Raw genomic sequence first — 11,167 nt, 5'->3', positions numbered from 1 at the left:
AAAAGTGTCTGTACTGTTTCAGGAATTACAGTTGGTAACTTGGACATGCTTTATTTCCATGTTGTGAAAAACAGAGCAGGTTATAACACTTTCTAAACAGCCATGATGGATTTGCATTGCAGACATGGCCTTAGAATGGGTAAATTACATTACTGTAGCAAACTTCCCAGGCTACCCATATGGTTAAGTAGAAACTGGGAGTTTATAGCTTAATTAGAGGCACTTGTAAGTGAGGATCAGATAAACAGATATACAACTTAAAAGAGTGCATTGGCCATAAATTCTTTCATTCCAGATTCAGATCTGCTAATATATGACTTCAAACACCTTTGACAAGGTTATTTAAAAGCCAAGCAATCTTATTTCCTATGTCTTTGGAACATGAAGTGGGAAGAAGTAAATGACAGAAATCATGCAGTGCTGCCAGCAGAACCTAAGAGTATTTAGATCTTTGTGATAAGTGATATAGAAATGCTTGAATAGGTGGCAGGGAAAAACACAAGACAAAGGACAAACAGCTCTAAGGCAGCAGATGGCTCCTTTGCCGTATTTGCCACTCTTTTATTCTCATTCCTTTTACAATTAATTTTACATTATTATATAATGTTATATTATATATTTTACAATATATTTAATTTTTTTCACACTCCTGCTTCATCTTCTGTGTTTTTTTCTTAAATTAAAGGAGAAATACAAATTTATTCTGATGCAAAGAGTGAGAGAGGCTGACTCTTCTGAGATTTCCCCTGTCTGTACAAGCGTCTATTCTTTTTTTCTGAAAACTTCCATGATGTAATTTGGAAATATTTATTTTCAGACTTGGTTAACATTTAAAAGGAATTGAAAAATTAACATTTAAAAAATTGAAAAATTAAGATTTAAAAGAGCACCCAGGGCTTGAATTGCAGTGGAAGCTTATAAGGTGAGAAGTAGTTTTAATAAGTTTTTCGTAAGTTGTAGCTTATGGTTGTAGTCTGAAGTTGTTTCTTGTGAGTTTTCATTTTTTCAGACGGAGAAAGATGATTTTGACCAGACTGGAATGCAGATAAACTTATTCTGCTAACAGAGGAAAGCCAAATGTGCTTCAAAACACTAAGAAAACTCTCATTTTCATTTCCTCATGTAATTCCTTATTTACAGAATCAAGAGAGACACAGCTTTAATATAAAGCAACTTTAGAGTTTCCAAACACATTTGTTTCACCAAGTGGGGGGAGAGTTTGTGACTGCCTAGAAGTCACTCCGGCAAAATGACTCTCGCTTTCCAATTTACACCTATAGAAGTATAACATTGAGTTAAATGCCATGTTACTCATCCTTTGATGTTTCCATGGAGGGTTTAAACACTGAGACCACTAGAGAACCAGGAGCTCAATCCACGTTGCTTAAAGAGTATTAGGTGCGAGTAACAGGATCAAGGGCTGCAGACTCCAGCAGCTTAACAGATACCAAAAGCGCCGGTAACGACAAAAGGAAAGGGACTTATACGTGTGCCTGGCTACTTCATTGTCTCTTAAATGCCGATCGCCTTCGTTTTGCCGGCTCTTCAGTGTTGAGACCGCAGCCGCTTCTGCCTTGGGGCGCGCCCAGCCCCGCCATCCCCCTGAGGCGGCTGCGGGCCCCGCACCGCCTTTTCTCCAGCAGTGCCCGGGTGCCAGCCAGACTGTGCGCAGCCCACCGGGAACACGGTGGACCTCAAACCCAGCCGGAACGAGCTCCATCGCACCCCTCTGCACAGACCAGCGGGAGAAGTTTTTAATTAACTTTTCCCATCCCGCTCCCTCGGCGAGAGCTGCTGCTTCAGAGCTCCGTCTGACCGAGAGAAAGGGAGCTTAGAACCCGCCCGTGCCCCGCCTGCTCCCCGGCCTTCCAGGGCCCACTCCGCGCTCCCCACACGCTCTGCCGAGCCCCCCGAGCTCTTCCCGGCCGCGCCCCCCGCGCGCCGCCGGCGGGCCCCGCCCTGAGCCCCGCCCCGCCGGGCCCCGCGCGCCGCCGGCCGCACTTCGATTGGCGGGCGCGGTGGGCGGCAGCCAATGGGCGCGGGGGAGCGCGGCCGGCGCCGTCCCGGGCGCGGGGAGGCTGAGTCCCATTAGGGCGGGGAGCGCGCCGGGGTTTGGGCAGTCGCGGAGGGGCGGCTGAGTAGGCTCCGGGCTGTCGTTCCGCGACGCTGCCGGAGATGAGCGTCTCCTGTCGGCGCTGACTCCGTGGGACAGAGCCGGGTATCGGCCTCCCCTATCGTCTGTGTGACGGACCACACCGCCTCCCGGGAATACATCGCCGTGGTCCGGCCGCGCTGCGGGGAAGGTAAGTGGAGGCTCCTCGGGGTGACGACTGACGGGCACCCTGCGGCGGCGCGGCGAAACGCCCGGCGGGTTTGGCGGAGCGCCGTCCGCAGCCGGCACCGTGCCACTGGCGGCGGAGCGCTTGCCGCGGTGCGGCGGGGGTCCTGCGCCCTGCCCGGGGCTTGCGTCGCCGGGCCGGTGAGGAGCCGTCCGAGCCTGGAGCCGGCGTTCGTCAGCGCCGCTGGCGCTGCGCCGTCCTGTGCGGAGTTGTCGGACGGGGCTGCGGGCTTGGGAGACCGGGTGAGGCAGTGGGGAGCGCAGGGTGTCCCGCCGAGCCCCGCGGCGGCTGTCGGGGAAAGGCGTCGCGGCGCCGCCGCCGTGCCAGCTCGCTGCGCCCGGCGAGGCGAGCGGCGCGCCGCGGTCGCCGGTCTGAGTGAGGGTCCAGATGCGGGAGCTCAGCTGTTGCCTGTCAGTGCGTGACAACTGGCCCCTTCCAGGCAGCCGCCGCCCTCTCCCTTTTCCTGAGCGAAGCGTCCGCCTCTGGGCGCCCTCCTGCCCCGAGCGGGGACCCCGGCGGGGTGGGAGCCCCGGTCTGCCATCCCGGCAGCACCTTCCGCACTGCCCGCTTTAACTGTGGGGTAATCCCCACACCCACCCCTGCAGCCACGCACCTCGCTGAAAGTATGTGTGTGTGCTTTCCTCTCGTAAAGAAGAGAGCTCTGGAAGGGCGATGGACCGTCCGCGAGTCCCTGCTCCCAGAATATTTATGCTCACCGCGGGATTTCAAACTCCAGCAGCCACCATTTATCAGTCGGTCGGGCTGGGCTGAGTCCAGACGCCTTCGCTGTGGTCCGAGCCCGGGGCGGCTGGGTCTGGCCTTTGACAGGAATCTCTCACTGTACCCCAGCGGGGGTGGCCCAGGGAGCCAAAATAAAGCACCCGCCAGTACCAGTGTTTCTAAATGCTGTCAGCTGGAGAGTGAGGAAACGCAGCGGGGAGTATTTTACAGGCTCTCTGAGAAGTGTTTATACAGCGAAATTTAATGGTTAACAATGCGTATTCCCAACAAGCTAAAACCTAAAAAATTGCACAAATGAATTGCTAGTGTTATTGTGGTGAAATTCCCTGCGATCATTGTTTAGCTGGTAACTGAGATTTTTAAACTATGTTTTGCACAGCAAACTCTAAAGTACTGAGATTTTTCTAGCAGATGGAGTTTTCTCCCCTTTAGCTGTAGTTCTTACTATTTCTAGGGGGAATTAGGGTAATTTGTACTATTTTTTTGCAAGACAGGTATATCACAACGGCCAGGTTTTCACGCCAAGCTGTGAGTAGGTCAGAATGAGTGTGGACAGGGAGTGGAAAGGCGATGGATGGAGAGAGCCGTTACTCTGATGCAGTGACAGATCCTTTCATTTCTCCCTGCAGAGCCCCGGATGAGCCGGGCTGCTGCAGTTCTGCCAACAGCACAGTTAATTGTGTCCTGTAAATCAAGGTCCATGGAGCTGCTCTCTTTCTGTACAACAAAAGGTTTTGTAATGAGTAAGCCCAGATCAGTCATATAAAAATTTTAACGTCAACTGGGCAAGGTGTGTGTGTGTGTAAGGACCTTACAGGGTTAATAGCTAAACTATTAAGATTGGAGTCAGATGTGGGTAAAAGCAACAGGAGAGTCTGGTTTTTCCTAATATCCTGTAGTATGATAACTCTCAAAAAGGTAATTGTTTAAAAAAATCTGTTTCAATTTAAGATTTATTAAGCAAGGAGAAACTTATGTAAACATAAGAATCCCTTTCTTGTTTGGAAAAGCAAGAAATGGCTAGAAATGTCATCTGAACTTAAAGGCTACAAACTATGTGTGGATTTTCTTGCATATGTGCAAGAATGTTATTAATCTCATTTTCAGCTAGCTTATTCTATGTCTTAGGGGGACTGGGGTGTTTAACTCAGGCCTTTGGCAAAATGGCTTCTGTGCTTTTAGGGTTTGTTTGTTTTGGTTTTTTTTTTTCCTAGAAAATGAGTTATTTCTAGCATTTAAGAAGACTTTAAAATATAAGAACAAGAGATAGCAAGTGCCTAAGTGCCTTCCAAAGAAGGAGAAATGGAGGGGGTGGGAGGGAGAGTCAAATTTTACTTACATATGCTATAAGTTGAGAATGTAAATTTGTATATAAGGAGAAGATCTGAAGAATGACTTGGCACACTAATGACCTGGCCATTTGGAACTTCAAGAGTTTGGTCTGTCTCCCCCTATGGTTATAATAAGAGATTAAATGCATTTGGCATATTTAATTAATTAGCATATGAAAATAGGATGACTTTTTTACTTTGTCATTGTTTTCCCATGAAACTTTTCTATGCTAATGAATGTCTACGTTTTACGAGTAATTTAAATGGCTTTGCTTCATATTATGCTTTTGCAGATTGGTTTGACCCTTTCTAATGCTGAAAGCCTTTGTGTCATAGCCTAAAAGTCCTTCCCCTTTGTCGTATGAATCTTACATAATAAATACGTTGCCAATTATTGCTATACACAGCTTCTAACAGAGCAGACTGAAAGTTGCTGTTAAATTTAAAGCCTCTATTTGCTTGGGTGCTGTGTCTTATGCATTCCAGAGTTAATTGGATGTGCAGTGACGAATTTCATTTAAAACAAACAAACATACTGGGTTGTGTTTCTGTTTTCTGTGACTGTTATCCTAAAGTAAAAAGATCCCTACTGCTGGGGTATAAAACCATGCTCTGAAACATTAGTTTTTATTTTTTAATAGTTGAGAAATATCACTTGTGTTTCTGGGAAGACTGTTGCATGATAAGAATATTGCACTAAGAATGCTGGATTGAGATGGGTCCCTAGTGACCAAGTGGCTTATATCAATATTCAGTTTACCCCCTTGTATTAGGCCTTAAGCTTTAGTTTGGCTAGCAGTGGTTTTTGCTTATGCTGTTTAAACAGAAGTAAACTTGAGGTTAGCTCTAGCCATTAGTTTATGCTTGGTGTAAGCCATGCAAGCTTAGGTCCTGCTCCTGGAAGTGTTTACAGAAAAGAGTAGCTTTTACTTGTGTGCTTAAATTGTTTGGATTAGGAGTTGTATAATGGGAAGAACCAGCTTGAAAGGATACAGCGCAGCTATTGCTCATCTTTTCCTCCTCCCACCTTATGGCTGAAGAATGATGGGAAGAAACATGTTTTGCAAGTAATAGCACACTGAAGTCGTGGCATTTCTGGCAGAAATTCCCAGATAGACTATCAGATCAGTTCGCCGAAATTGCATGCTTTTTTCAGAAACAGCTCTTTGGCTGCTGGTTCATTGACAGAAGATATTTCCAGCTACTGAAGAAAATTTCACAGGGGGTCTGCTACAACTCTTCCTCTGTGTATTTGTATTTTACGTATTTATAATAGTCACAAAATACATTATATATTTTTAGCAGAACTAAAAGAGCATTTGACTTCTCAGCACAAACTGACAATACTCCTCAAGCATGTTCTTGTGCAAGGAGGGTTTTTTAATTGTACAAAATGAGTGAAGTGCTCATATGCGAGAGGTAAGAGCCAACACAAACACTTCGAGTATTTTTAAAATGTCTGTAAATGACAGTTTTTTTGCTAGTTTACCTTTTCTTGGAACACTGCCTGGAAGGCTTCTTAAAGTTCTTAAATATGACTGTAAGGTTGCTGAGTTGCTCTTCAAGATCATTATGAACCTATCAAGCCCAATGTTTTGCTAGCTAGTAAACCTGGTGTAGATGGTCTCTCAGGTAGGCCTTTCATTTCCGGTGGATTGCACATCAACAAATGCTGGAACTGTGTAATTTCAGTTGTTCTGTACCAACGTCATGTACTCCTGTCTAAGGTCTGTATTTGAAACATTGATTTATAGCACCTGATAGCTCTTGTTGTTCTGTCTTGTGTACTTCTTTCTTTCATTTTCTCTCTCTTCCCCTTTCTCCCGTCCTTAAGATATGAGAGTGTGCTTATAGGTTTTTATCTATAACAGATATAACAAGTTTTATTCAGTTTCCCCCCCTTTTATCTAAGGACAGATCCCATAGTTCACAATTACAGTCTTTGACTTTAGTAAGAATTTTTTTAAACGTTTCCAGTTACACACAATATTAGCTTCGTGGAGTGGTTGCATGCAAAAAAAAAGCATTTTCAAATGCCATCCAAATACTAAGATATAATTGCTTGCATTTATTTAAAATAACTTTGTTTCCTGTGATGTTTTTGTAACCACCTTTTTGAGCTTGTTGCCTTGTAATCTTGCATCAAGTAACCCCAGACTTAATATTACATGATTCCAGAGGTAGCCTTCTCTGTCGGCAGCATGCCAAATCCTGTCTAATGTCTGTGTTAATGTTGTGTATGTGAAAACTGACTTCTCTGTGGGTTGGAACACTGATTTGTATAATTGCAACCAGCATGATTAAAAATCTGCTGTCAGTGTCATGATGCTTATAATAAAACTTAGATTTTAATTATTTTTTTTTTAAGCAGGGTGGTGTTATTCCCTTAAATTTTCTTTGAGGGTCTTCGTTGTCCAAATATCTTTATTTCTGAATGTGTTTGAGTGTATAAAAAAGAAGGTAATAACATGTATGCAGTTACAAATATAATAATGTAGGCCTTAGATTGTGCGGTATCGTAGGACTGCACCCTCTTGTTTTGTAGGAAAGCTGCATCTTCTCTCACTGAAAGGACCGATGTAAAAGACTTGTCTCTGAATCTTTAAACGTATCTAGACAACTGCTTCTATGCTGTTGCCCAAAGCACACATCCCTTCTGTGATCCCTGCTGGAGCCATGTAACCCAGCTCTGGCACAGGCTGTAATTGTTCAGCTTTACCTGTTTTGCTGTTCCCTGATCTGGTCCTTAGCAAAGTATTCCTGTGACAGTGGTAGTGCTGGCTCAGCAGGAGGCACTGCCAAGGCACCCAGGCACTCTTGCTCAACCCGTTGAGCACTTGGACTTTTCGGACACTGCCCTCACCCATGGCCCATTTGGGTAGCAACAAAGACACACAATAACCATGGCACAAATTGAAAACCATCTTGTGCTTTCAGGTGTGGATCAACTTGTCTAACAGCAGTAAAACCTGACTTGTTTTCAAGTATGTTAAAAATTAGTGCATAATTAGTGAAGCTACTTTTTAAAGATCTCTTTTTGTAATCAAGCGTTAATCACCCAGAAGTTCAGAAGTGTTTATGTAAAGAAATTGCATGTGTTTGTGTGCATACTTTAGGATTAATACATTTTTACTTTATTTCAGACTCTTTGCAGGAATTGGTATTTTCATATAAAAATAAAAGCATCACATGCTGAGATGACTATTCAAAATACGAATATTTTTATACTTTAAAATTAATTTTATGGAGGCGCTAAAGAAATGTCTGAACCTTGCATATTTGCATCTCTGTATCCAGACTGCTAAATAAATTATGCTAGGTCTAGAACCTTACTGGTGAATTGCAGATGTCTTTTGTAAAAGTATACATATGGCTTTCCAAGAGCTTTGAACTGTTTCCTCTTGCTTTGCTCATCAGAAAGATGGTATGGATAAGGTCATTGTGAGACGGCATTTTTCCAGTCTTGTTTGCAAAGCATAGTGGATCTGTGTGGTAAATATTGAGTTTTCATTCATCCTCGGGCTGAAATGAGCTCATTCTGTGCATATGGAATATGAAAAAAATATATACAAAGGATATGTTTATATTTAATAAAATTAATAGCATAAAGCAAGCGCAAAGAGCCTTACAACCCTAAACAGCTTGGCAAGGCCAACAGCCAGCAAATGTCTTAGAGTACTGCCAAACATGTAGAAAGCAAACCAGGCTCTCATCTGTTACGAGGTACCAAAAAACTTCCAGCCTCATAAGGATGTTGTTTACTCAGGATGCAGCTTTGTTCTGTTCTCTCAGCAGCTCGGGGTAGGTTTGGATTTCAGCAGGTATTTGCTAGGAAGTGTACCACTACTATTCGGGGGAAATGTGGCTGACTAAAAAAACAAGCAGTTGTGTTACAGCAGTTCTCCACAGACAGATCCCAGAGTCTGGGTCCCTTTTTACAGGGTGTTGGCCTCTCCTTGGGAGGCTCTGGGAAAGGAAGCACTGTACCATAGTAAGGCTGGAGAGAAGGTGTGCAGGGTAAGAGGGAGACCTATGTATTGCTGTTGTTCTCAACCATGACCTGCCAAAAAGCTGTAGAAGCACTCTCAGCAAAGGATGCTGCAGAGTAGATTACTGAGCTCAGTGGTTTCTTTAGCTGTCTGTGAATCCAGTAAATGCCAGCCTTTCATACAGCCCATCTGCTTGGATAGTAATTCACAGGGGATTTCAGGTGTTGTGAAGCTGAAGTTCAGTGGTCCAGGCTAATACCCCATTTTGTTCTCAATATATGATTTTCCAGTTATATTAAACTGTTGATTTCATGCAAGAAAAGTTTGCATGTTTTTAGAGTAGCTGTTAATATACTGAAATTGAACAATGCACGTATTTGATTGAACTGAAGTGACCACAGTGATAAATAGGCACCTGTTTCATTGCTACAGATTTATTGCTTTTCAGATTTCTTTGCAAAATGTCCCCCAATGCTTAGACCTCTATCGTCTAGTTCTCAGTCTGCCCCCTTTTAGGCTGTAATTTTGGAATATTACTTTTTTTAATGTTTCCTTGTCTGTCTTGTATTGTGCTATAGCTGTTTATAAACATTTCTGACCTATTAGTGGATGTCTTATTAGCCTGGAGCTGATGCTGTCAAGAGGTACTGATAGTATGATGGCTCTTTGACAAAGGTGAAAGTGGCTTTAGGTATTTCTACTTAGTGGCTTTATTCTAGGAACTGGGATGATACCAAGCTCCTGTTCATTTACAACTTTTTTTTTTTTTTTTTTGCTTTGATGTATAAGTCAGTGGTCAACATCTAAATCCTAAGTGAAAACAAAGTTGGATATTCAAGGACATATTTGTTCTTGGGTCTCTTTCCACCTTCTGAGGGCCTCTGGAAGGAGACTTAAGCTTTGAAAGAACGTGTCTCATGAAGATCAGCAAGTACACCTTCAGTTATGCAACATTTTTTTCTGCCAATGGAAGGCATCCTCCTTTGTGCCATTCTCTGCATTTAGCTTCATCCTGCATTCTTGTGTACTAAATCAGCTGATATCTAATACAATTTTGAGTAGATAATGTAGAATTGTTTTTAAAAGGAAACTGTTGGCACCCTGTCCTGCTGGAGTGCTGGGGGGTGACTTAAATCTGCTGTGTGAGCACAGGGGTTGCGCACATGAGTGAAAGTGGGGAAAAAGCATTTCCAAACAGTTACAGTACTATTCTACCAATGTTGGACTCTGAAAAAATATGAATTACTTCAATCTTGCATTTCTACGGTATATAAAACAATGAATTAAGTCTGTATTCCCTCTGTAAAACACTCAAGCTGTTTCCCTTGCATTTTCACATAGTTGTGCAGGTGTACCTCAAAATAGGTTGAAAATATTTCGGGGTTTTTTTGCTTTTTTGTTTTAAGTGAGCTTCCCAAATCAGCCCAATCAGTACAGAACAGTACAAGGATTGTTTGTGCACAGTGGGGTGGTGAAAGAGGAGCTTCCTAACCACATGCTGCTACCAAGAAAAAAAGAAAAGCCTAAAAATATAGGCTATAAAACTATAGCTTCTGTTCTGCTATACCTCCAAACCATGAAATTATTTTTGTCGCCCGTGTCACATATAGGACTTTGTCTGACTTGAATTCCAGTCTCAAGTGTTACTCTTTCTAACCACTGTAATATTAGTTGTCCAGATGAATCTGAAGAGTTTTGGAAGATCATCTGCTTGGGCTTGCGTATAAGTGATCATTGGGCATGGTTTCTGGTGATGCAAATACGTCAGATCTCTGCTTTCTAGGAAGAGTCTGTGTCTTCCACAAACAAAATTGCATGCTCCTCATTTTATAGAATAACTGTAGGAAAATATAAATCAATGCTGTCTGTCTGAAAAAAATGCAACTTTTCTCTAAACCTTTTTTGGTTTTTTTAGAAGCCTGTATACTTACTGGGCTTCTGACTTAATATCGGTACCAAGTCTTTAAACACACACAAAAAAAAAAAAACAACCAAAACCCTTGGGTAAGCTGCAAGTTCTCTTCTTCCCCACCCCCAGCTAGAGCCTCTTTGCCTGCCTTTGCTTGTGTACTCTATCGGTTTCACAGTTCATATACTTGTGTTTTTTTTAAATCTCCCCCTGCACTCTGGTGGGAAACATGTCTGCTGTTTCCTTTCAAGCACACAAGGCTTGATTCTCCTCTCACAATAGCATAAATTGTGAAGAACTCCACTTGAAATCAATGGAAGTAAAGACATGTAAAATGGGGTGAGAGAAGAGCCCAGCCTCTGGTTTCTATTTTTAAGTGAATCTGGTTAACCTAAAATTGTTCAATATGCCACTGTGACTTCAGTTTGTAGATATCAGTTACTATGCTTGTTACTTTTTGTACATAATGTTTCATATTCATGTATAATACATCACAGCTAGTACCCTTAATCAGGACACACGTCTTTAATTTAATACCTTGGTACTACTACGTCAATTTTGGTACATAATAAGTAATATGTATGGTGAAGTACTTACCTTACTAGATTCAGATCCTGCAAAAATTCTGGAGTATAGCTGTGTTCCTATGCAGGCCCCAAAGGAAACAAGGCTGGATTGGCTCTATCTCTACAACTTAAACTTTCTTTGTGGTTTTCCCTTGCTTCAGTAGTTCTAATCTGTGAATCTTGTTCCTCGTTATCCAGGTTCAAAATACTAATTCTATATAAACAATACTTTCTCAGTTACTGCTGGTTTTTTGTGCTTGTGAAGTGTTCCACTCCATTCTTACATTTTGTA

General features: G+C 42.9%; 1 protein-coding gene across 1 annotated transcript in view; it reads left to right on the top strand.

Moving 5' to 3' along the window:
* Nucleotides 1–2,089: 2,089 nt before the first annotated feature.
* The window catches only part of PRICKLE1 (prickle planar cell polarity protein 1), a 64,699-nt gene continuing 55,621 nt past the window's right edge, over nt 2,090–11,167 (top strand). The window contains exon 1 of the mRNA XM_088165547.1: nt 2,090–2,303. The gene's annotated coding sequence lies outside the window, so the exon portion shown is untranslated. The remainder of the gene's footprint in view (nt 2,304–11,167) is intronic.

Source organism: Sturnus vulgaris, chromosome 5 (assembly GCF_052056855.1).
Source record: "Sturnus vulgaris isolate bStuVul1 chromosome 5, bStuVul1.hap1, whole genome shotgun sequence".
Lineage (NCBI taxonomy): Eukaryota > Metazoa > Chordata > Aves > Passeriformes > Sturnidae > Sturnus > Sturnus vulgaris.
Note: the sequence above shows the minus strand (reverse complement) of the source record. Positions and strands in the feature narration are given on the sequence as shown.